Below are 24,467 nucleotides of genomic sequence, written 5' to 3'. Positions count from 1 at the left end.
CCATACCTGGATATGTTTTTGGATGATGCTCAACTCAAGACAGATGTCAAGAGCCTACTGAATTGCAAAAACCTGCAAAGGGGCCCAAAGAGGATTTATCTGTGTTTAGGCTGGTGAAGTTCAGCCTGACAGAATGTTGAGTGATGAAGATGGGACACAAAGAAAAGAGGCTTGGTAATGACCAACAAAGACAAACTGCAGGAATCTTTATGTGAAAAGAATTTAGAAACTGATATAGTACCAAACACACCTCTACAACATCCCATCAGGAAGAGAGGTAAGGATATAAAGTATTAACTAATTAACACAGAAACTCTTTTTAAGTACATGGACAGGGATGTTCAGAAAAGTATGAACATCATTAATCAGACACAAACTAGAATGTATAGCAACAGTTTGATCATCCTATTTGAGGGATCATATTGATCTGCTGGAGAAGGTCCAGAAGTAGGCAACAAAGGTTGCCCCACAAGTATTGGGACTAGGTTACAGGATATAGCTAGCACCTTGGAAATTATTTACATACATGAGGGGGTAAAAAAGAATAATGAAAAATATACTAAGCAGTTCATCAAAACAAAAGTAGTAAGCCAATTGATCACATGGCAGGAAACTAAGAATGAAATTACAGTGTGTGAAGAAAAACTTCTACAGTATAGGAATTGTGGATGCATCAAAAAAAAATTAAGAGGGAAGACTGTAAATGCAGACCATATGAACAAATTTAAAAGACTGTATAATGCTATAGAAAGATGTACAGACAGAGATACACGATTGCAGATCTCCATCCATGTACTGCACAAACAGGTACTGTAATCACACAAACAAAATCATGCTGGAATCTCCAGGGTAATTAGAAAAGCATTCATTGGTCTGTGTTGTATGAATGCAGTCTATTACGAATCAAAAGAAACAATATTTACCCAGCACAGTACCACAATATTTCAAAGCAGAAAGCAACTGAAATTCTTAATGTGAGAGTAACTGGGATTAGGACGATACAAAGTAAAACAGGTGATCATACATGATTAATTACTGGTATTATCAAAGAAAAAGTATTTATAGATACTAAGAAAAATGAAACAAGGTCAGGACAAGAGCTTCTGACAGAATGGTTAACATCTGAGCTCTGGTGCTCTTGGATAACCATACTTCATGCACAATACTTTGGTGCTAAGACCATGTGAATTATGAATAGATTCTCTGCTTGAAAAACATTCTGAGGAATTCTTTATAAGCAAATATTCTGAATGTATGGTGGAAGTTTCTTTAATCACATTTGCTAAGATTTTTCAAAGAAACATTTATGAAAATATTCGTATATGATACTTTATGATAGCATATCAAAACAGCCAATAAGGCAGTTTATAGTAATGTTATAGATACTATACATAAAAGTATACAGTCAACATCAATATAAATTATAATATGCAGAAGGGACCCCCAAAGAATATAGAATTAGGATTTACCAGCTCCATCATCTGATTCCTTATTTCTTTCTGTTAATTTGATGAACATATATATGAGGTCCTAACAGAAAATAGGATATGCTAGGGGTAATAAAAGTAATCCATTAAAACAGAACATTACTTGTGAGTAATTAAGTGTCTTTTCACTTTTGCATTTTCATTGGATCGATAAGGACAATGTGGACAAGAATAAGGCTTCTCTCCTGTATGAATACGGATGTGTCTTTTCAGATGAGAAGGATCACCTGTCTGATATGAACATTCGGGACAAAAATAAGGCTTCTCCCCGTTATGAGTACGGCAATGCTCTATAAAGTGATTGCGATTAACAGTATTAAAGACACACTGAGGACACTGGAGAATTTTCCTGGTGTTGGTGAGACCCTTCCTAGAGCTTGTATCTCCTCCTCCTTCAGATGTTTGACTGTCATTATACAGCAACACCTGTGGAAAATGTTTGTTTTTTTCAGTTCAAAAGTTGGAAGTAGAATTTAAGATATATTTTACTTCTTTGAATATAGAATCGACAAAGCTAGAGATCAGACACAAAAAAGTAAAATAGTAGATTCTGCTTTATCCTGGCAATTTTAGATAACATATGCAAAATTTTCAGAAGTTTGTGCCATCTCATGAGTTCTTTACTTGTGCTACATATGCTTTTCTTGTCTGGTACTGGTTTCGTCCATCTCTTCTCAATGTTCCTAAGTCAAAGCACCTGGGTAGGAATCTTACATAAATCTACTGAAATAATGATCAATACACAATCAAGAATTCCCATACATGCAGAAAGCTGCAGATGCCATCACATGGACACCCCTGCTTCTGCATCAGGTACTCAATTAACCATAGCAAGAAGCATCGACTCTCCATCATCACAGCAACCCTTGCTGAGCAACTGGTTAGCAATTATAGGCTTCTTTCCCTGCCCTACTTGGTAAGTAATTCCTCATCATAACATTCCAAAATTCTTGAGCTGTCCAAGTTCACCTTAACTTTGGAGCTTGTTATTACAGTAGATTTATTAAAGATTACAGTTTTGACAAAAATGATGTATTCAGCATTACAGCTACACATATTCTTGACATTTATAATCACAGCTATTCACAATCACAATGCATTCATCATCACACCTACCCATTTTCATGCCATTCAGTATCACAGCTACCCATATTCATGACACTCATCATTACAGCTGACCATTCTCATGCCATTCAGCACCACAGCTACATATTCTCATGCCATTCAGCACCACAGCTACATATTCTCATGCCATCTACATTGCAGTTGGCTGTCCTAATGCTAGACTTGTGAAAATACCGATGGATTTATTGGCTGTGGTATCGCCCTCACTGTTTCTTGTGTCCAGAGATGTCCCTTATCTCTTTTATTGTTTTAGTTACCATTATGCACTACCTAACCACTAAAGGCGAAAACTTGCTGCTACTTATGTCTTTGCGACCTCTTTTAATGCAGCAGGAATTTTACCAGGTTTCACAGGTAAAGTATCCTCTTGATTACACCTCTTGATTCTGTACGATCAGATGATATGAGGAGCTCCAACATAGTATTTGTCAAGATTTTCTCCCTCAAGAGAGTTACAAGAAAACAGAAAGATTTTGTCAGAATGTTCTCTACTCAGCCATATGATGAGGAGTTATACTGAGCCAATTGGAGAGGAGTTATACCGAGCCATATGAAGGGGAGTTATATTGGGCTATATGAAGAGGAGTTATAATGGGCCATATGAAAAAAATGATAATGAGCCATATAGAGAGGAGTTATACTGGGTCACATGAAGAGGAGTTATACTGGGCCATATGAAGAGAAGTTATACTGAGGCATATGGAGAGGAGTTATAATGGGACATAGAAAGAGAAGTTATACTAGGCCATATGGGGAGGAGTTCTGCTGGACCATATAAAGAGGAGTTATACTGGACCATATGGTGAGGAGTTACACTGAGCCATAAAGAAAGGATTTATAATGGGGCATATGGAGAGGAGTTATACTGGGCCATATGTGGAGAGGAATAATACTAAGCCATAAGGAGATTTTTTTTTTATTTATTCATTATACTTTGTCGCTGTCTCCCGCGTTTGCGAGGTAGCGCAAGGAAACAGACAAAAGAAATGGCCCAACCCCCCCCCCATACACATGTATATACATACGTCCACACACGCAAATATACACACCTACACAGCTTTCCATGGTTTACCCCAGACGCTTCACATGCCTTGATTCAATCCACTGACAGCACGTCAACCCCGGTATACCACATCGCTCCAATTCACTCTATTCCTTGCCCTCCTTTCACCCTCCTGCATGTTCAGGCCCCGATCACACAAAATCTTTTTCACTCCATCTTTCCACCTCCAATTTGGTCTCCCTCTTCTCCTCGTTCCCTCCACCTCCGACACATATATCCTCTTGGTCAATCTTTCCTCACTCATTCTCTCCATGTGCCCAAACCACTTCAAAACACCCTCTTCTGCTCTCTCAACCACGCTCTTTTTATTTCCACACATCTCTCTTACCCTTACGTTACTCACTCGATCAAACCACCTCACACCACACATTGTCCTCAAACATCTCATTTCCAGCACATCCATCCTCCTGCGCACAACTCTATCCATAGCCCACGCCTCGCAACCATACAACATTGTTGGAACCACTATTCCTTCAAACATACCCATTTTTGCTTTCCAAGATAATGTTCTCGACTTCCACACATTCTTCAAGGCTCCCAGAATTTTCGCCCCCTCCCCCACCCTATGATCCACTTCCGCTTCCATGGTTCCATCCGCTGCCAGATCCACTCCCAGATATCTAAAACACTTCACTTCCTCCAGTTTTTCTCCATTCAAACTCACCTCCCAATTGACTTGACCCTCAACCCTACTGTACCTAATAACCTTGCTCTTATTCACATTTACTCTTAACTTTCTTCTTTCACACACTTTACCAAACTCAGTCACCAGCTTCTGCAGTTTCACACATGAATCAGCCACCAGCGCTGTATCATCAGCGAACAACAACTGACTCACTTCCCAAGCTCTCTCATCCCCAACAGACTTCATACTTGCCCCTCTTTCCAAAACTCTTGCATTCACCTCCCTAACAACCCCATCCATAAACTAATTAAACAACCATGGAGACATCACACACCCCTGCCGCAAACCTACATTCACTGAGAACCAATCACTTTCCTCTCTTCCTACACGTACACATGCCTTACATCCTCGATAAAAACTTTTCACTGCTTCTAACAACTTTCCTCCCACACCATATATTCTTAATACCTTCCACAGAGCATCTCTATCAACTCTATCATATGCCTTCTCCAGATCCATAAATGCTACATACAAATCCATTTGCTTTTCTAAGTATTTCTCACATACATTCTTCAAAGCAAACACCTGATCCACACATCCTCTACCACTTCTGAAACCACACTGCTCTTCCCCAATCTGATGCTCTGTACATGCCTTCACCCTCTCAATCAATACCCTCCCATATAATTTACCAGGAATACTCAACAAACTTATACCTCTGTAATTTGAGCACTCACTCTTATCCCCTTTGCCTTTGTACAATGGCACTATGCACGCATTCCGCCAATCCTCAGGCACCTCACCATGAGTCATACATACATTAAATAACCTTACCAACCAGTCAACAATACAGTCACCCCCTTTTTTAATAAATTCCACTGCAATACCATCCAAACCTGCTGCCTTGCCGGCTTTCATCTTCCGCAAAGCTTTCACTACCTCTTCTCTGTTTACCAAATCATTTTCCCTAACCCTCTCACTTTGCACACCACCTCGACCAAAACACCCTATATCTGCCACTCTATCATCAAGCACATTCAACAAACCTTCAAAATACTCACTCCATCTCCTTCTCACATCACCACTACTTGTTATCACCTCCCCATTTGCGCCCTTCACTGAAGTTTCCATTTGCTCCCTTGTCTTACGCACTTTATTTACCTCCTTCCAGAACATCTTTTTATTCTCTCTAAAATTTAATGATACTCTCTCATCCCAACTCTCATTTGCCCTTTTTTTCACCTCTTGCACCTTTCTCTTGACCTCCTGTCCCTTTCTTTTATACATCTCCCACTCAATTGCATTTTTTCCCTGCAAAAATCGTCCAAATGCCTCTCTCTTCTCTTTCACTAATACTCTTACTTCTTCATCCCACCACTCACTACCCTTTCTAATCAACCCACCTCCCACTCTTCTCATGCCACAAGCATCTTTTGCGCAATCCATCACTGATTCCCTAAATACATCCCATTCCTCCCCCACTCCCCTTACTTCCACTGTTCTCACCTTTTTCCATTCTGTACTCAGTCTCTCCTGGTACTTCCTCACACAGGTCTCCTTCCCAAGCTCACTTACTCTCACCACCCTCTTCACCCCAACATTCACTCTTCTTTTCTGAAAACCCATACAAATCTTCACCTTTGCCTCCACAAGATAATGATCAGACATCCCTCCAGTTGCACCTCTCAGCACATTAACATCCAAAAGTCTCTCTTTCGCACGCCTGTCAATTAACACGTAATCCAATAACGCTCTCTGGCCATCTCTCCTACTTACATAAGTAAGTTTTATGCTAAGCCATATGGAGAGGGGCTATATAGGCTATATGGAGAGGAGTTATACAGTAGAAAGGAGGTATGCACAGGAGAGGATTTCTACTAAGCTGTATGGAGAGGAGTTATACCGTGCCATTTGGAGAGAAGCTATTCTAGACCATATGGAGAGGAGTTATACTGGGCCATATGGAAAGGAGTTATACCAGGCCATATGGAAAGGAGTTATATCAGGCCATATAGAGAGGAGTTAAATTGGACCTTCACGAGAGGTGTTTAACTGTGCCAGGTATTATACTGAGCCATATGGAAAAGAGTTATATGAGGTATATGGAGAGGAGTTTTAAGTCTCACCCCATTATCCACGTCATTGTATTTGTTTATTCTAAATACCTACCATTCCATATGTGCTCTCAGGTTCACCTGTTCCACTTGATCTCTAGGATGCAGCCATTCCATTTATGCTTTGGGATTCAGCAACTCCCTTTATGCTCTAGGATTTAGGCTTTCCACTAGTGCTTTGGAATTCAGCCATTTCATTTGTGTCCTGGGATTCAGTCATTCCACTTCTGCTCTGAGATTCAACTGTTCCAATATATGTTCTGGGATTCAGCCATTCCATTTGAGTTTTGGAATTCAGCTGTTCCATTTTGCTCTAAGGTTCAGCTATTCCATTTGTTCTCTGAGGTTCAACCATTCCATTTGGGCTTGGGAGTTTAGCTGTTTCATTTGTGCTCTGAGATATAGCTATTCAATTGGTGTTCTGGGATTCAACCATTCTGTTTAATCTCTAGGATTCAGCCACTCTATTTATGTTCTGGGATTCATCCATTCTGTTTTATCTCTGGGATTCAGCCTTTCCATTTATATTCTGGGATTCAACCATTCCATTCAATCTCGGATTCAGCCATTCCATTCATGTTCTGGGATTCAGCCATCCCACTTGTACTCTGAGATTCAGCCATTCTATTTTTGTTCCAGATTTAGCCATTCCATTTATGCTCTGGCTTTCATTCATTCCATTTGTGTCCTGAGTTTCATCCATTTTAGTGGTGCTTTGGCATTCAGGCAATCTATCTGTGCAAGATCTTGGATTCAGCCATTCCATTAATGCTCTGGGATATAGCCTTTTCATTAATTCTCTGGGGACATAGTCATTTCATTTGTGTTCTGGGATTCAGCCATTTCATTTGTGACCTGAGATTCATCCATTCCAATTGTGGTTTGGGATTCAGCCATTTCATATGTCCTCTGGGGTTCAACCATTCTATATGTGCTCTGAGATTCAACTATTCCATTTGTGCTCTGGGACTCAGTCATTCCATTTGTGTTCTGGAATTCCATCATTCTATCTGTGTTCTGGAATTAACCATTCATTTGTCCTCTGGGATTCAGCCATTCCACTTGTGCTCACGGTTTCAGGTTTTACATTTGAGCTCTAGAATTCACCCATTCAAATTGTCCTCTGGGATTCAGATGTTCCATTTGTGGTCTGGGATTCAGATGTGCTGTTGGATTCAGCCATTCCATTTGCACTCACAGTTTCAGCTTTTACATTTATGCTTGCACTCTGGGGTACAGCTATTCTATTTGCACTTTGGGTTTCAGTCATTCCATTTGTGCTCTGAGGTTCAGCCTATTCTATTTGTACTCTTAGGTCCAGCCATAGTATTTATACTCTGGGATTTGGCTAGTTCAGCTATTCCATTTGTGCTCTGAAATTCAGCTGTTCCATTTGTCCTGTAGGATTCATCCATTCCATCTGTGCTCTGGAGTTCAGTCATTACATTTGTGCTCTGGGGTTCACACATTTCATTTCTGCCCAAGGATGGAGTCATTTTAATTGTGCTCTAGAATTCAGCTATTCCACTTGCTTTCTGGGGACTCAGCCATTCCATTATCGCTCTGAGATTCACCTATTTCATTTGCACTCTGGGATTCAGCCAATGTCTTTAAACTCGGGTTCAGTTATTCAATTTGTGCAACAAACATCGACAAAACATATGAACTGTCTCCTAACACATCCTCACACAAAAAGTACTTAACATCATCCTCCACAATATTAACAAGAAGTGGTTGGCCAATTTCATTGTGGGCCATAACGCCAAAGAGTCGTACAATGGCTTCTCCTCTAAAACACTTAAACTCTACAGTGGAGTTCCCAGGGGAGCACTTCTTTCTCCAACTCTCTTCAATCTCTTCCTACATGACCTCCCATTACCTTAGGGGAACCTCAAAATAAAGGTCTTTTCATATGCAGATGAACCTTACGATCACATCACAACACACAGACAAAACAGAGGCAACATCGAACATGTAGCACTACATGACAAAATTGAAACAATATCTCACCCTGAACAGAATGTCTGCATCTCCACAGAAATCTTCAATTCCTCTTTTGACTCCAGACAGACATGAATCCAGCTCATGCCCTTCAATCACTTTGAATGGACAGTCATTCCCTCGGAATAAAACGCTAACCATTCTAAGCATCATGTATGACAGACATATGACATTCTCTCCCCACACCAACAATATCAACACAAAAGACATAGTAAATGCCCTCAGAACACTTACTGGCACCACATTTGGACAAAAAGAATCCCTCAACATAATATAGAAACAATTCATCCACTCTACAAACTATGTCTCACCTGCCTGGTCCTTTACCCTCTCAGAAACACGTATAACAAAGCTGCAATTCACACAAAATATTGCACTCAGAACAATCACTAATTGCCTAGCTCTCAAAACATTTAATACCTTCACAATGAAACAAAGATCCAATGCACCAGGACTAGATTCCCCTCACCCTAAGCACTCTATAACTAACCACTAACCCTTAAACAAAAATAAAAAGCTTACTCCTGCCTCACAGATCCTCCCACATGCAGCAAATGGAACACTTGCAAAACAAATACACAGTGAATGGATCTGGCATAAACTAAACAAATTACCTCCTAACTCTCTTAAACTTGAACCTTCCAGACATATGTCAGCCAGAAACCACACTACCCAGACACAAGTCTCATTCTACTGCTTACACTCTTGACATCATTCATCACTACAACAATACAAACACTGTTTCAACATATCCCCAGATCCTTCATGCCAACAATGCAACTATCATAAAGAAGACACCAAGCACCTACTTCTCAATTGGTCTGCACTCTCTGCACAAAGAGACACACACAACATCACTACACTTTTTGACCTGTGGTCCCAACTTGTGGATACTGTCACGTTCTTCATTGCTGCAGGGGCCTCATAAGGATAGAAGGGGCTCCTGGGGCAGAAAGGTGAATTCATATATACATAGTGAGAGGGTCAGGAAGAATGATTTGGTAAACAAAGAGGTAGTGAAAGCTTTGCAGAAGATGAAAGCCGGCAAGGCGGTGGGTTTGGACTGTATTGTTGTGGAATTTATTGAAAGGGGGTGACTATGTGTTGATTGGTTGGTGAGGATATTCAATACATATATGGTTCATGGTGAAGTGCCTGTGGATTGGCAGAATGTATGCATAGTGCCATTGTACAAAGGCAAAGGGGATAAAGGTGAGTGTTCAAATTACAGAGGTATGAGTTTGTTGAGTACTCCTGGGAGATCATATGGGAGGGTATTGATTGAGAGGGTGAAGGCGTGTACAGAGCATCAGACTGGGGAAGAGCAGTGTGGTTTCAGAAGTGGTAGAGGATGTGTGGATCAGGTGTTTGCTTAGAAGAATATATGTGAGAAATACTTAGAAAAACAGATGGATTTATATGTAGCTTTTATGGATCTGGGTAAGGCATATGATAGAGTTGATAGAGATGCTCTGTGGAAGGTATTAAAAGTATATGATCTGGGAGATAATTGCTCGAAGCAGTGAAAAGTTTTTATCAAGGATGTAAGGCATGTGTACGGGTAGGAAGAGAGGAAAGTGATTGATTTCCAGTGAATGTTGGTTTGTGGCAGGGGTGCAGGATGTCTCCATGGTTGTTTGATTTCTTTATAGATGGGGTTATTAGGGATGTGAATGCAAGAGTTTTGGAGAGAGGAGCAAGTATGCAGTCTGTTGTCAATGAGAGGGCTTAGGAAGTGAGTCAGTTGTTGTTTGCTGATGATACAGCGCTGGTGGCTGATTCGGGTGAGAAACTGCAGACGTTGGTCACTGAGTTTGGTAAACTGTGTAAAAGAAGAAAGCTTAGAGTAAATGTGAATAAGAGCAAGGTTATTCAGTTCAGTAGAGTTGAGGGAGAAGTCAATTGGGAGGTAAGTTTGAATGGAGAAAAACTGGAGGAAGTGAAGTGTTTTAGGTATCTGGGAGTGGATTTGGCAGCGGATGGAACCATGGAAGTGGAAGTGAGTCACAGGGTGGGGGAGGGGCGAAGGTTCTGGGAGCGTTGAAGAATGTGTGGAAGGTGAGAACGCCATCACAGAGAGCAAAAATGGTATGTTTGTAGGAATAGTAATTCCAACAATGCTATATGGTTGTGAGGCATGGGCTACAGATAGAGTTGTGCAGAGGAGGGTGGATGTGTTGGAAATTAAATGTATGATGACAGTATGTATTGTGATGTGGTTTGATCAAGTAAGTATTGAAAGAGTAAGAAAGATGTGTGGTAATAAAAACAGTGTGGTTGAGAGAGCAGAAAAGGGTGTATTGAAATAGTTTGGTCACATGGAGAGAATGAAAGAGGAAGGATTGACAAAGAGGATATATTTGTCAGAGGTGGAGGGAACAAGGAGAAGTGAGAGATCAAATTGTAGGTGGAAGGATGGAGTGAAATAGATTCTGAGCGATCGAGACCTGAACATACAGAAAGGTGAAAGGTGTGCAAGGAATGGAGTGAATTGGAATGATGTGGTAAACTGGGATCAATGTGCCATCAATAGATTGAACCAGGGCATGTGAAGAGTCTGGGGTAAACCATGGAAAGTTTTGTGGGGCCTGGATGTGGAAAGGGAGCTGTGGTTTCGGTGCATTACACATGACAGCCAGAGAATGTGTGAATGAATGTGGCCTTTGTTGTCTTTTCCTACCACTACCTCACGTGCACATGGAGGGAGGGGGGTGCCATTTCATGTGTGGCGGGGTGGCGATGGGAATGGATGGAGAAAGCATGTATGAATATGTATATGTGTATATATGTATATGTCTGTGTATGTATATGTATGTATACGTTGAAATGTATAGGTATGTATATGTGCGTGTGTGGGTATTCATGTATATACATGTGTATGTGGATGGGTTGAGCCATTCTTTTGACTGTTTCCTTGCGCTGCCTCACTAACGAGGAAGACAGCGACGGAGTATAATAAATATATATATATATATATATATTTTTTTTTTTTTTTTTTTTTTTATACTTTGTCGCTGTCTCCCGCATTTGCGAGGTAGCGCAAGGAAACAGACGAAAGAAATGGCCCCCCCCCCCATACACATGTACATACACACGTCCACACACGCAAATATACATACCTACACAGCTTTCCATGGTTTACCCCAGACGCTTCACATGCCTTGATTCAATCCACTGACAGCACGTCAACCCCTGTATACCACATCGCTCCAATTCACTCTATTCCTTGCCCTCCTTTCACCCTCCTGCATGTTCAGGCCCCGATCACACAAAATCTTTTTCACTCCATCTTTCCACCTCCAATTTGGTCTCCCTCTTCTCCTCGTTCCCTCCACCTCCGACACGTATATCCTCTTGGTCAATCTTTCCTCACTCATTCTCTCCATGTGCCCAAACCATTTCAAAACACCCTCTTCTGCTCTCTCAACCACGCTCTTTTTATTTCCACACATCTCTCTTACCCTTACGTTACTTACTCGATCAAACCACCTCACACCACACATTGTCCTCAAACATCTCATTTCCAGCACATCCATCCTCCTGCGCACAACTCTATCCATAGCCCACGCCTCGCAACCATACAGCATTGTTGGAACCACTATTCCTTCAAACATACCCATTTTTGCTTTCCGAGATAATGTTCTCGACTTCCACACATTTTTCAAGGCTCCCAAAATTTTCGCCCCCTCCCCCACCCTATGATCCACTTCCGCTTCCATGGTTCCATCCGCTGACAGATCCACTCCCAGATATCTAAAACACTTCACTTCCTCCAGTTTTTCTCCATTCAAACTCACCTCCCAATTGACTTGACCCTCAACCCTACTGTACCTAATAACCTTGCTCTTATTCACATTTACTCTTAACTTTCTTCTTCCACACACTTTACCAAACTCAGTCACCAGCTTCTGCAGTTTCTCACATGAATCAGCCACCAGCGCTGTATCATCAGCGAACAACAACTGACTCACTTCCCAAGCTCTCTCATCCCCAACAGACTTCATACTTGCCCCTCTTTCCAGGACTCTTGCATTTACCTCCCTAACAACCCCATCCATAAACTAATTAAACAACCATGGAGACATCACACACCCCTGCCGCAAACCTACATTCACTGAGAACCAATCACTTTCCTCTCTTCCTACACGTACACATGCCTTACATCCTCGATAAAAACTTTTCACTGCTTCTAACAACTTGCCTCCCACACCATATATTCTTAATACCTTCCACAGAGCATCTCTATCAACTCTATCATATGCCTTCTCCAGATCCATAAATGCTACATACAAATCCATTTGCTTTTCTAAGTATTTCTCACATACATTCTTCAAAGCAAACACCTGATCCACACATCCTCTACCACTTCTGAAACCGCACTGCTCTTCCCCAATCTGATGCTCTGTACATGCCTTCACCCTCTCAATCAATACCCTCCCATATAATTTACCAGGAATACTCAACAAACTTATACCTCTGTAATTTGAGCACTCACTCTTATCCCCTTTGCCTTTGTACAATGGCACTATGCACGCATTCCGCCAATCCTCAGGCACCTCACCATGAGTCATACATACATTAAATAACCTTACCAACCAGTCAACAATACAGTCACCCCCTTTTTTAATAAATTCCACTGCAATACCATCCAATCCTGCTGCCTTGCCGGCTTTCATCTTCCGCAAAGCTTTTACTACCTCTTCTCTGTTTACCAAATCATTTTCCCTAACCCTCTCACTTTGCACACCACCTCGACCAAAACACCCCATATCTGCCACTCTGTCATCAGACACATTCAACAAACCTTCAAAATACTCATTCCATCTCCTTCTCACATCACCACTACTTGTTATCACCTCCCCATTTACGCCCTTCACTGAAGTTCCCATTTGCTCCCTTGTCTTACGCACCCTATTTACCTCCTTCCAGAACATCTTTTTATTCTCCCTAAAATTTACTGATAGTCTCTCACCCCAACTCTCATTTGCCCTTTTTTTCACCTCTTGCACCTTTCTCTTGACCTCCTGTCTCTTTCTTTTATACTTCTCCCACTCAATTGCATTTTTTCCCTGCAAAAATCGTCCAAATGCCTCTCTCTTCTCTTTCACTAATACTCTTACTTCTTCATCCCACCACTCACTACCCTTTCTAAACAGCCCACCTCCCACTCTTCTCATGCCACAAGCATCTTTTGCGCAATCCATCACTGATTCCCTAAATACATCCCATTCCTCCCCCACTCCCCTTACTTCCATTGTTCTCACCTTTTTCCATTCTGTACACAGTCTCTCCTGGTACTTCCCCACACAGGTCTCCTTCCCAAGCTCACTTACTCTCACCACCTTCTTCACCCCAACATTCACTCCTCTTTTCTGAAAACCCATACTAATCTTCACCTTAGCCTCCACAAGATAATGATCAGACATCCCTCCAGTTGCACCTCTCAGCACATTAACATCCAAAAGTCTCTCTTTCGCACGCCTGTCAATTAACACGTAATCCAATAACGCTCTCTGGCCATCTCTCCTACTTACATAAGTATACTTATGTATATCTCGCTTTTTAAACCAGGTATTCCCAATCATCAGTCCTTTTTCAGCACATAAATCTACAAGCTCTTCACCATTTCCATTTACAACACTGAACACCCCATGCATACCAATTATTCCCTCAACTGCCACATTACTCACCTTTGCATTCAAATCACCCATCACTATAACCCGGTCTCGTGCATCAAAACCGCTAACACACTCATTCAGCTGCTCCCAAAACACTTGCCTCTCATGATCTTTCTTCTCATGCCCAGGTGCATATGCACCAATAATCACCCACCTCTCTCCATCAACTTTCAATTTTACCCATATTAATCGAGAATTTACTTTCTTACATTCTATCACATACTCCCACAACTCCTGTTTCAGGAGTATTGCTACTCCTTCCCTTGCTCTTGTCCTCTCACTAACCCCTGACTTCACTCCCCAGACATTTCCAAACCACTCTTCCCCTTTACCCTTGAGCTTCGTTTCACTCAGAGCCAAAACATCCAGGTTCCTTTCCTCAAACTTACTACCTATCTCTCCTTTTTTCACATCTTGGTTACATCCACACACATTTAGGCACCCCACTCTGAGCCTTCGAGGAGGATGATCACTCCCCGCGTGACTCCTTCTTCTGTTTCCCATTTTAGAAAGTTAATACAAGGAGGGGAGGATTTCCGGCCCCCCGCTCCCGTCCCCTCTAGTCGCTTTCTACGACACGCGAGGAATACGTGGGAAGTATTCTTTCACCCCTATCCCCAGGGATAATATACATATATATATACATATACACACACACACACATACACACACATACGCACATACACACACACACACACACACATACATATATATACATATGAAAAATGTAAGAAACAATTTAGAAAACAAACTTTTAGCTTGAAATGAATGAAAAAAATGAATGTCACATAATGGTTCAACCTCTAGCTATGGAAAAGGAATATATATATATATATATATATATATATATATATATATATATATATATATATATATATATATATATATATATATATATATATAATATATATATATATATTTTATCTATTATACATAATTGCTATTTCCTGGGTCAGCAACACAGTGCTAGGAAACAGATGAAGAATGGCCCATCCATTCATATACACATACATATACATAAATGCCCACATTCACACATATAAATACATATACATAACATATACAAAAATATACGTACACATACACAGACATTACATACATACACATGTACATATTTGAACTTGCTTGTTGTCATCCATTCCTGGCACTACCCAACCACACAGGAAAACAGCATCTATATCCCCTGCTTCAGCAAGATAGCACCAGGAAAACAGACAAAAATCTTTCAACTCAGTCTCTAGCTGTCATGTGTAATACATCGAACCCACAGCTTCCTATCCACATCCAGGCCCCACAGACCTTTCCATGGTTTACCCCAAATGGTTCACATACCCTAGTTCAGTCTACTGACAGCATGTCGACCCTGGTATACCACATTGTTCCAATTCATTCTATTCCTTGAATGCCTCTCATCCTCCTCTATGGTCAAGCCCCATTCATTCAAAATCTTTTTCACTCCATCTTTCCACCTCCAATTTGGTCTCCTGCTTCTCATTATCCCCTCCACCTCTGACAAATATATCCTCTTTCTCAATCTTTCCTCTGTCATTCTCTCCATATGTCCAAGCCATTTCAACACACTCTTTCCTGCTCTCACAACCATACTCTTTATTTCCACACATCTCTCTTACCCTTCCATTACTTACTAGATCAAACCACCTCACACAATGTCCTCAAACACTTCATTACCAACACATCCACCCTCCTCCTTACAACCCTATCTATAGCCCATGCCTCGCTACCATATAACATTGTTAGACATGCTATTCCTTCAAACATACCCATTTTTGCTCTCTGAGATAACGTTCTCTCCTTGCACACATTCTTCATCGCTTCCAGAACCTTCGCCCCCTCCCCAATCCTGTATATATACATATATATATATATATATATATATATATATATATATATATATATATATATATATATATATATATATATATATATATATATATATAATGTATATATATATATATATATATATATATATATATATATATATATATATATATATATATATATTATATATTTTATATATTTATCATACTTTATCACTGTCTCCCGCGTCAGCGAGGTAGCGCAAGGAAACAGACGAAAGAATGGCCCAACCCACCCACATACACATGTATATACATACACGTCCACACACGCTCATATACATACCTATACATTTCAACATATACATATATATACATACCCAGACATATACATGAACATAATTCATACTTGCTGCCTTTATTCATTGCCATCGCCACCCCGCCACACATGAAATGACAACCCCCTCTCCCAGCATGCGTGCGAGGTAGCGCTAGGAAGACAACAAAGGCCACATTCGTTCACACTCAGTCTCTAGCTGTCATGTATATTGCACCGAAACCACAGCTCCCTTTCCACATCCAGGCAACACAATACTTTCCATGGTTTACCCCAGACGCTTCACATGCCCTGGTTCAATCCATAGACCACATCATTCTAATTCACTCTATCCCTTGCATGTCTTTCACCCTCCTGCACGTTCAGGCCCCAATCACTCAAAATCTTTTCCACTCTATCTTTCCACCTCCAATTTGGTCTCCCACTTCTCCTCGTTCCCTCCACCTCTGACACACATATCCTCTCTGTCAATCTTTCCTCACTCATTCTCTCCATGTGACCAAACCATTTCAAAACACCCTCTTCTGCTCTCTCAACCACACTCTTTTTATTACCACACATCTTTCTTACCCTTTCATTACTTACTCGATCAAACCACTCCACACCACATATTGTCCTCAAACATCTCGTTTCCAACACATCCACCTTCCTCCGCACAACTCTATCTATAGCCCATGCCTCGCAACCATATAAACTGTTGGAACCACTATATATATATATATATTTTTTTTTTTTTTCATACTATTTGCCATTTCCCGCGATAACGAGGTAGCGTTAAGAACAGAGGACTGGGCCTTTGAGGGAATACCCTCACCTGGCCCCCTTCTCTGTTCCTTCTTTTGGAAAATTAAAATAAAAAAATGAGAGGGGAGGATTTCCAGCCCCCCGCTCCCTTCCCTTTTAGTCGCCTTCTACGACACGCAGGGAATACGTGGGAAGTATTCTTTCTCCCCTATCCCCAGGGATAATATATATATATATATATATATATATATATATATATATATACATATATATATATATATATATATATATATATATATATATATTTTATACTTTGTCGCTGTCTCCCGTGTTTGCGAGGTAGCGCAAGGAAACAGATGAAAGAAATGGCCCAACCCACCCCCATACACATGTATATACATACACGTCCACACACGCAAATATACATACCTACACAGCTTTCCATGGTTTACCCCAGACGCTTCATATGCCCTGATTCAATCCACTGACAGCACGTCAACCCCGGTATACCACATCGATCCAATTCACTCTATTCCTTGCCCGCCTTTCACCCTCCTGCATGTTCAGGCCCCGATCACTCAAAATCTTTTTCACTCCATCTTTCCACCTCCAATTTGGTCTCCCACTTCTCCTCGTTCCCTTCACCTCCGACACATATATCCTCTTGGTCAATCTTTCCTCACTCATTCTCTCCATGTGCCCAAACCATTTCAAAACACCCTATTCTGCTCTCTCAACCAGGCTCTTTTTATTTCCACACATCTCTCTTACCCTTACATTACTTACTCGATCAAACCACCTCACACCACACATTGTCCTCAAACATCTCATTTCCAGCACATCCACCCTCCTGCGCACAACTCTACCCATAGCCCAAGCCTCGCAACCATACAACATTTTTGGAACCACTATTCCTTCAAACATACCCATTTTTGCTTTCCAAGATAATGTAATCGACTTCCCCACACTCTTCAAGGCTCCCAGGATTTTCACCCCCTCCCCCACCCTATGATTCACTTTCGCTTCCATGGTTCCATCCGCTGCCAGATCCACTCCCAGATATCTAAAACACTTTACTTCCTCCAGTGTTTCTCCATTCAAACTTACCTCCCAATTGACTTGACCCTCAACCCTACTGTACTTAATAACCTTGCTCTTATTTACATTTACCCTTAACTTTCTTCTTTCACACACTTTACCAAACTCAGTCACCAGCTTCTGCAGTTTCTCACATGAATCAGCCACCAGCGCTGTATCATCAGCGAACAACAACTGACTCACTTCCCAAGCTCTCTCATCCACAACAGACTTCATTCTTGCCCCTCTTTCCAAAACTCTTGCATTCACCTCCCTAACAACCCCATCCATAAACAAATTAAACAACCATGGAGACATTACACACCCCTGCCGCAAACCTACATTCACTGAGAACCAATCACTTTACTCTCTTCCTACACGTACACATGCCTTACATCCTCGATAAAAACTTTTCACTGCTTCCAACAACTTGCCACCCACACCATACATTCTTAATACCTTCCACAGAGCATCTCTATCAACTCTATCATATGCCTTCTCCAGATCCATAAATGCTACATACAAATCCATTTGCTTTTCTAAGTATTTCTCACATACATTCTTCAAAGCAAACACCTGATCCACACATCCTCTACCACTTCTGAAACCACACTGCTCTTCCCCAATCTGATGCTCTGTACATGCCTTCACCCTCTCAATCAATACCCTCCCATATAATTTACCAGGAATACTCAACAAACTTATACCTCTGTAATTTGAGCACTCACTCTTATCCCCTTTGCCTTTGTACAATGGCACTATGCAAGCATTCCGCCAATCCTCAGGCAACTCACCATGAGTCATACATACATTAAATAACCTTACCAACCAGTCAACAATACAGTCACCCCCTTTTTTAATAGATTCCACTGCAATACCATCCAAACCTGCTGCCTTGCCGGCTTTCATCTTCCGCAAAGCTTTTACTACCTCTTCTCTGTTTACCAAATCATTTTCCCCAACCCTCTCACTTTGCACACCACCTCGACCAAGACACCCTATATCTGCCACTCTATCATCAAACACATTCAACAACCTTCAAAATACTCACTCCATCTCCTTCTCACATCACCACTACTTGTTATCACCTCCCCATTAGTGCCCTTCACTGAAGTTCCTGCTTCATCCAGGATTTCACTTACTACTGACCTAACCCAAGCCTCCGCTAGCTCTTTCATCCAGGACTTCACCTATTACTGATCTGCCTGCACCCTCCTCCCAGCTAACAACTTAAAATGCTGATAAGAGAAATCAATTATTAAAAGATTTTACTGATGAAATGACATATAGTGCTACAAATTTTAAGTGTGATTTAATGATGAAAATATATTAAATCTGACATAAATCGAAAATAGTGAAATTGGAAAAGAATGTATCTTAGACATTGAAGCTTATTCTTTCATTGAAATGTGAACAAAGGGAGCATTTTTCAAAGTGATAGAGATAGAAAGCAAAAAGGTGTTTTCATGAATGTACTGGAAAAGTTGAGGTCTAGATAAACTTTTGGTCTGTCAAGGCTTTATTATGGCGGATGACAAATTACCTACCCTCATGTATCCAAGATATGGTTGTACTTTGTGTAATGAAGACAATTGAGAAACATCATAAGCCAATATTCCAGTTTCATGATAAGAGAAGTGGTCCAGGCAGTATGATACAGTGGTTAAATTGATGAGAAATACTATTGATGTTTGTGTAAATAAATTATACATTTCCCTTTTCCATAGCCAGAGGTTGAACCATAATGTGACATTCATTTTTTAATTTCATTTCAAGATAGAAGTTTCAGTTTTCTAAATTATTTCTTACATTTTTCATATGTATATATATAAATATATGTGTGTATATGTGTATATGTGTGTGTATGTATATATATATATATATATATATATATATATATATATATATATATATATATATATATATATATATATATTATCCCTGGGGATAGGGGTGAAAGAATACTTCCCACGCATTCCTCACATGTCGTAGAAGGCGACTAGAGGGGACGGGAGCGGGAGGCCAGAAATCCTCCCCTCCTTGTATTTTTAACTTTCTAAAAAAAAATGGGAAACAGAAGGAGTCACGCGGGGAGTGCTCATCCTCCTCGTAGACTCAGGTTGGGGTGTCTAAATGTGTGTGGATGTAACCAAGATGTGAAAAAAGGAGAGATAGGTAGTATGTTTGAGGAAAGGAACCTGGATGTTTTGGCTCTGAGTGAAACGAAGCTCAAGGGTAAAGGGGAAGAGTGGTTTGGGAATGTCTTGGGAGTAAAGTCAGGGGTTAGTGAGAGGACAAGAGCAAGGGAAGGAGTAGCAGTACTCCTGAAACAGGAGTTGTGGGAGTATGTGATAGAATGTAAGAAAGTAAATTCTCGATTAATATGGGTAAAACTGAAAGTTGATGGAGAGAGATGGGTGATTATTGGTGCATATGCACCTGGGCATGAGAAGAAAGATCATGAGAGGCAAGTGTTTTGGGAGCAGCTGAATGAGTGTGTTAGTGGTTTTGATGCACAAGACCGGGTTATAGTGATGGGTGATTTGAATGCAAAGGTGAGTAATGTGGCAGTTGAGGGAATAATTGGTATACATGGGGTGTTCAGTGTTGTAAATGGAAATGGTGAAGAGCTTGTAGATTTATGTGCTGAAAAAGGACTGGTGATTGGGAATACCTGGTTTAAAAAGCGAGATATACATAAGTATACGTATGTAGGTAGGAGAGATGGCCAGAGAGCGTTATTGGATTACGTGTTAATTGACAGACTTTTGGATGTAAATGTGCTGAGAGGTGCAACTGGATGGATGTCTGATCATTATCTTGTGGAGGCTAAGGTGAAGATTTGTATGGGTTTTCAGAAAAGAAGAGTGAATGTTGGGGTGAAGAGGGTGGTGAGAGTAAGTGAGCTTGGGAAGGAGACTTGTGTGAGGAAGAACCAGGAGAGTCTGAGTACAGAATGGAAAAAGGTGAGAACAATGGAAGTAAGGGGAGTGGAGGAGGAATGGGATGTATTTAGGGAATCGGTGATGGATTGCGCAAAAGGTGCTTGTGGCATGAGAAGCGCGGGAGGTGGGTTGATTAGAAAGGGTAGTGAGTGGTGGGATGAAGAAGTAAGATTATTAGTGAAAGAGAAGAGAAAGGCATTTGGACAATTTTTGCAGGGAAAGAATAAAATTGAGTGGGAGATGTATAAAAGAAAGAGACAAGAGGTCAAGAGAAAGGTGCAAGAGGTGAAAAAGAGGGCAAATGAGAGTTGGGGTGAGAGAGTATCATTAAATTTTAGGGAGAAAAAAAAGATGTTCTGGAAGGAGGGAGCATATATATATATATATATATATATATATATATATATATATATATATATATATATATATATATATATATATATATATATATATATAAATATATATATATATATATATATATATATATATATATTTCTTTTTTTTTTTTTGCTTTGTCGGTCTCCCGCGTTTGCGAGGTAGCGCAAGGAAACAAACGTAAGAAATGGCCCAACCCACCCCCATACACATGTATATACATACGTCCACACACGCAAATATACATACCTACACAGCTTTCCATGGTTTGCCCCAGACGCTTCACATGCCTTGATTCAATCCACTGACAGCACGTCAACCCCGGTATACCACATCACTCCAATTCACTCTATTCCTTAACCTCCTTTCACCCTTCTGCATGTTCAGGCCCCGATCACACAAAATCTTTTTCACTCCATCTTTCCACCTCCAATTTGGTCTCCCTCTTCTCCTCGTTCCCTCCACCTCCGACACATAAATCCTCTTGGTCAATCTTTCCTCACTCATTCTCTCCATGTGCCCAAACCATTTCAAAACACCCTCTTCTGCTCTCACAACCACGCTCTTTTTATTTCCACACATCTCTCTTACCCTTACATTACTTACTCGATCAAACCACCTCACACCACACATTGTCCTCAAACATCTCATTTCCAGCACATCCATCCTCCTGCGCACAACTCTATCCATAACCCACGCCTCGTAACCATACAACATTGTTGGAACCACTATTCCTTCAAACATACCCATTTTTGCTTTCCGAGATAATGTTCTCGACTTCCACACATTCTTCAAGGCTCCCAGAATTTTCGCCCCCTCCCCCACCCTATGATCCACTTCCACTTCCATGGTTCCATCCGCTGCCAGATCCACTCCCAGATATCTAAAACACTTCACTTCCTCCAGTTTTTCTCCATTCAAACTCACCTCCCAATTGACTTGACCCTCAACCCTACTGTACCTAATAACCTTGCTCTTATTCACATTTACTCTTAACTTTCTTCTTCCACACACTTTACCAAACTCAGTCACCAGCTTCTGCAGTTTCTCACATGAATCAGCCACCAGCGCTGTATCATCAGCGAACAACAACTGACTCACTTCCCAAGCTCTCTCATCCCCAACAGACTTCATACTTGCCCCTCTTTCCAAAACTCTTGCATTTACCTCCCTAACAACCCCATCCATAAAGAAATTAAACAACCATGGAGACATTACACACCCCTGCCGCAAACCTACATTCACTGAGAACCAATCACTTTCCTCTCTTCCTACACGTACACATGCCTTACATCCTCGATAAAAACTTTTCACTGCTTCTAACAACTTGCCTCCCACGCCATATATTCTTAATACCTTCCACAGAGCATCTCTATCAACTCTATCATATGCCTTCTCCAGATCCATAAATGCTACATACAAATCCATTTGCTTTTCTAAGTATTTCTCACATACATTCTTCAAAGCAAACACCTGATCCACACATTCTCTACCACTTCTGAAACCACACTGCTCTTCCCCAATCTGATGCTCTGTACATGCCTTCACCCTCTCAATCAATACCCTCCCATATAATTTACCAGGAATACTCAACAAACTTATACCTCTGTAATTTGAGCACTCACTCTTATCCCCTTTGCCTTTGTACAATGGCACTATGCACGCATTCCGCCAATCCTCAGGCACCTCACCATGAGTCATACATACATTAAATAACCTTACCAACCAGTCAACAATACAGTCACCCCCTTTTTTAATAAATTCCACTGCAATACCATCCAAACCTGCTGCCTTGCCGGCTTTCATCTTCCGCAAAGCTTTTACTACCTCTTCTCTGTTTACCAAACCATTTTCCCTAACCCTCTCACTTTGTACACCACCTCGACCAAAACACCCTATATCTGCCACTCTATCATCAAACACATTCAACAAACCTTCAAAATACTCACTCCATCTCCTACTCACATCACCACTACTTGTTATCACCTCCCCATTTGCGCCCTTCACTGAAGTTCCCATATATATATATATATATATATATATATATATATATATATATATATATATATATATATATATATTTTTTTTTTTTTTTTTTTTTGCTTTGTCATTGTCTCCCGCGTTTGCAAGGTAGCGCAAGGAAACAGACGAAAGAAATGGCCCAACCCACCCCCATACACATGTATATACATACATCCACACACGCAAATATACATACCTACACAGCTTTCCATGGTTTACCCCAGACGCTTCATATGCCCTGATTCAATCCACTGACAGCACGTCAACCCCGGTATACCACATCGATCCAATTCACTCTATTCCTTGCCCTCCTTTCACCCTCCTGCATGTTCAGGCCCCGATCACACAAAATCTTTTTCACTCCATCTTTCCACCTCCAATTTGGTCTCCCACTTCTCCTCGTTCCCTCCACCTCCGACACATATATCCTCTTGGTCAATCTTTCCTCACTCATTCTCTCCATGTGCCCATACCATTTCAAAACACCCTTTTCTGCTCTCTCAACCACGCTCTTTTTATTTCCACACATCTCTCTTACCCTTACGTTACTTACTCGATCAAACCACCTCACATCACACATTGTCCTCAAACATCTCATTTCCAGCACATCCATCCTCCTGCGCACAACTCTATCCATAGCCAATGCCTCGCAACCATACAACATTGTTGGAACCACTACTCCTTCAAACATACCCATTTTTGCTTTCCGAGATAATGTTCTCGACTTCCACACATTCTTCAAGGCTCCCAGAATTTTCGCCCCCTCCCCCACCCTATGACCCACTTCCGCTTCCATCCGCTGCCAGATCCACTCCCAGATATCTAAAACACTTTACTTCCTCCAGTTTTTCTCCATTCAAACTTACCTCCCAATTGACTTGACCCTCAACCCTACTGTACCTAATTACCTTGCTCTTATTCACATTTACTCTTAACTTTCTTCTTTCACACACTTTACCAAACTCAGTCACCAGCTTCTGCAGTTTCTCACATGAATCAGCCACCAGCGCTGTATCATCAGCGAACAACAACTGACTCACTTCCCAAGCTCTCTCAT

General features: G+C 41.0%; 1 long non-coding RNA gene across 1 annotated transcript in view; it reads left to right on the top strand.

Moving 5' to 3' along the window:
* The window catches only part of LOC139755978 (uncharacterized), a 215,922-nt gene that overhangs the window by 128,651 nt on the left and 62,804 nt on the right, over window positions 1-24,467 (top strand). The gene's annotated exons all lie outside the window — the stretch shown is intronic.

Source organism: Panulirus ornatus, chromosome 20 (genome assembly GCF_036320965.1).
Source record: "Panulirus ornatus isolate Po-2019 chromosome 20, ASM3632096v1, whole genome shotgun sequence".
In the NCBI taxonomy this organism is placed as follows: domain Eukaryota; kingdom Metazoa; phylum Arthropoda; class Malacostraca; order Decapoda; family Palinuridae; genus Panulirus; species Panulirus ornatus.
The sequence above is the reverse complement of the archived record's forward strand: the minus strand, read 5'-3'. Positions and strand labels throughout refer to the sequence as shown.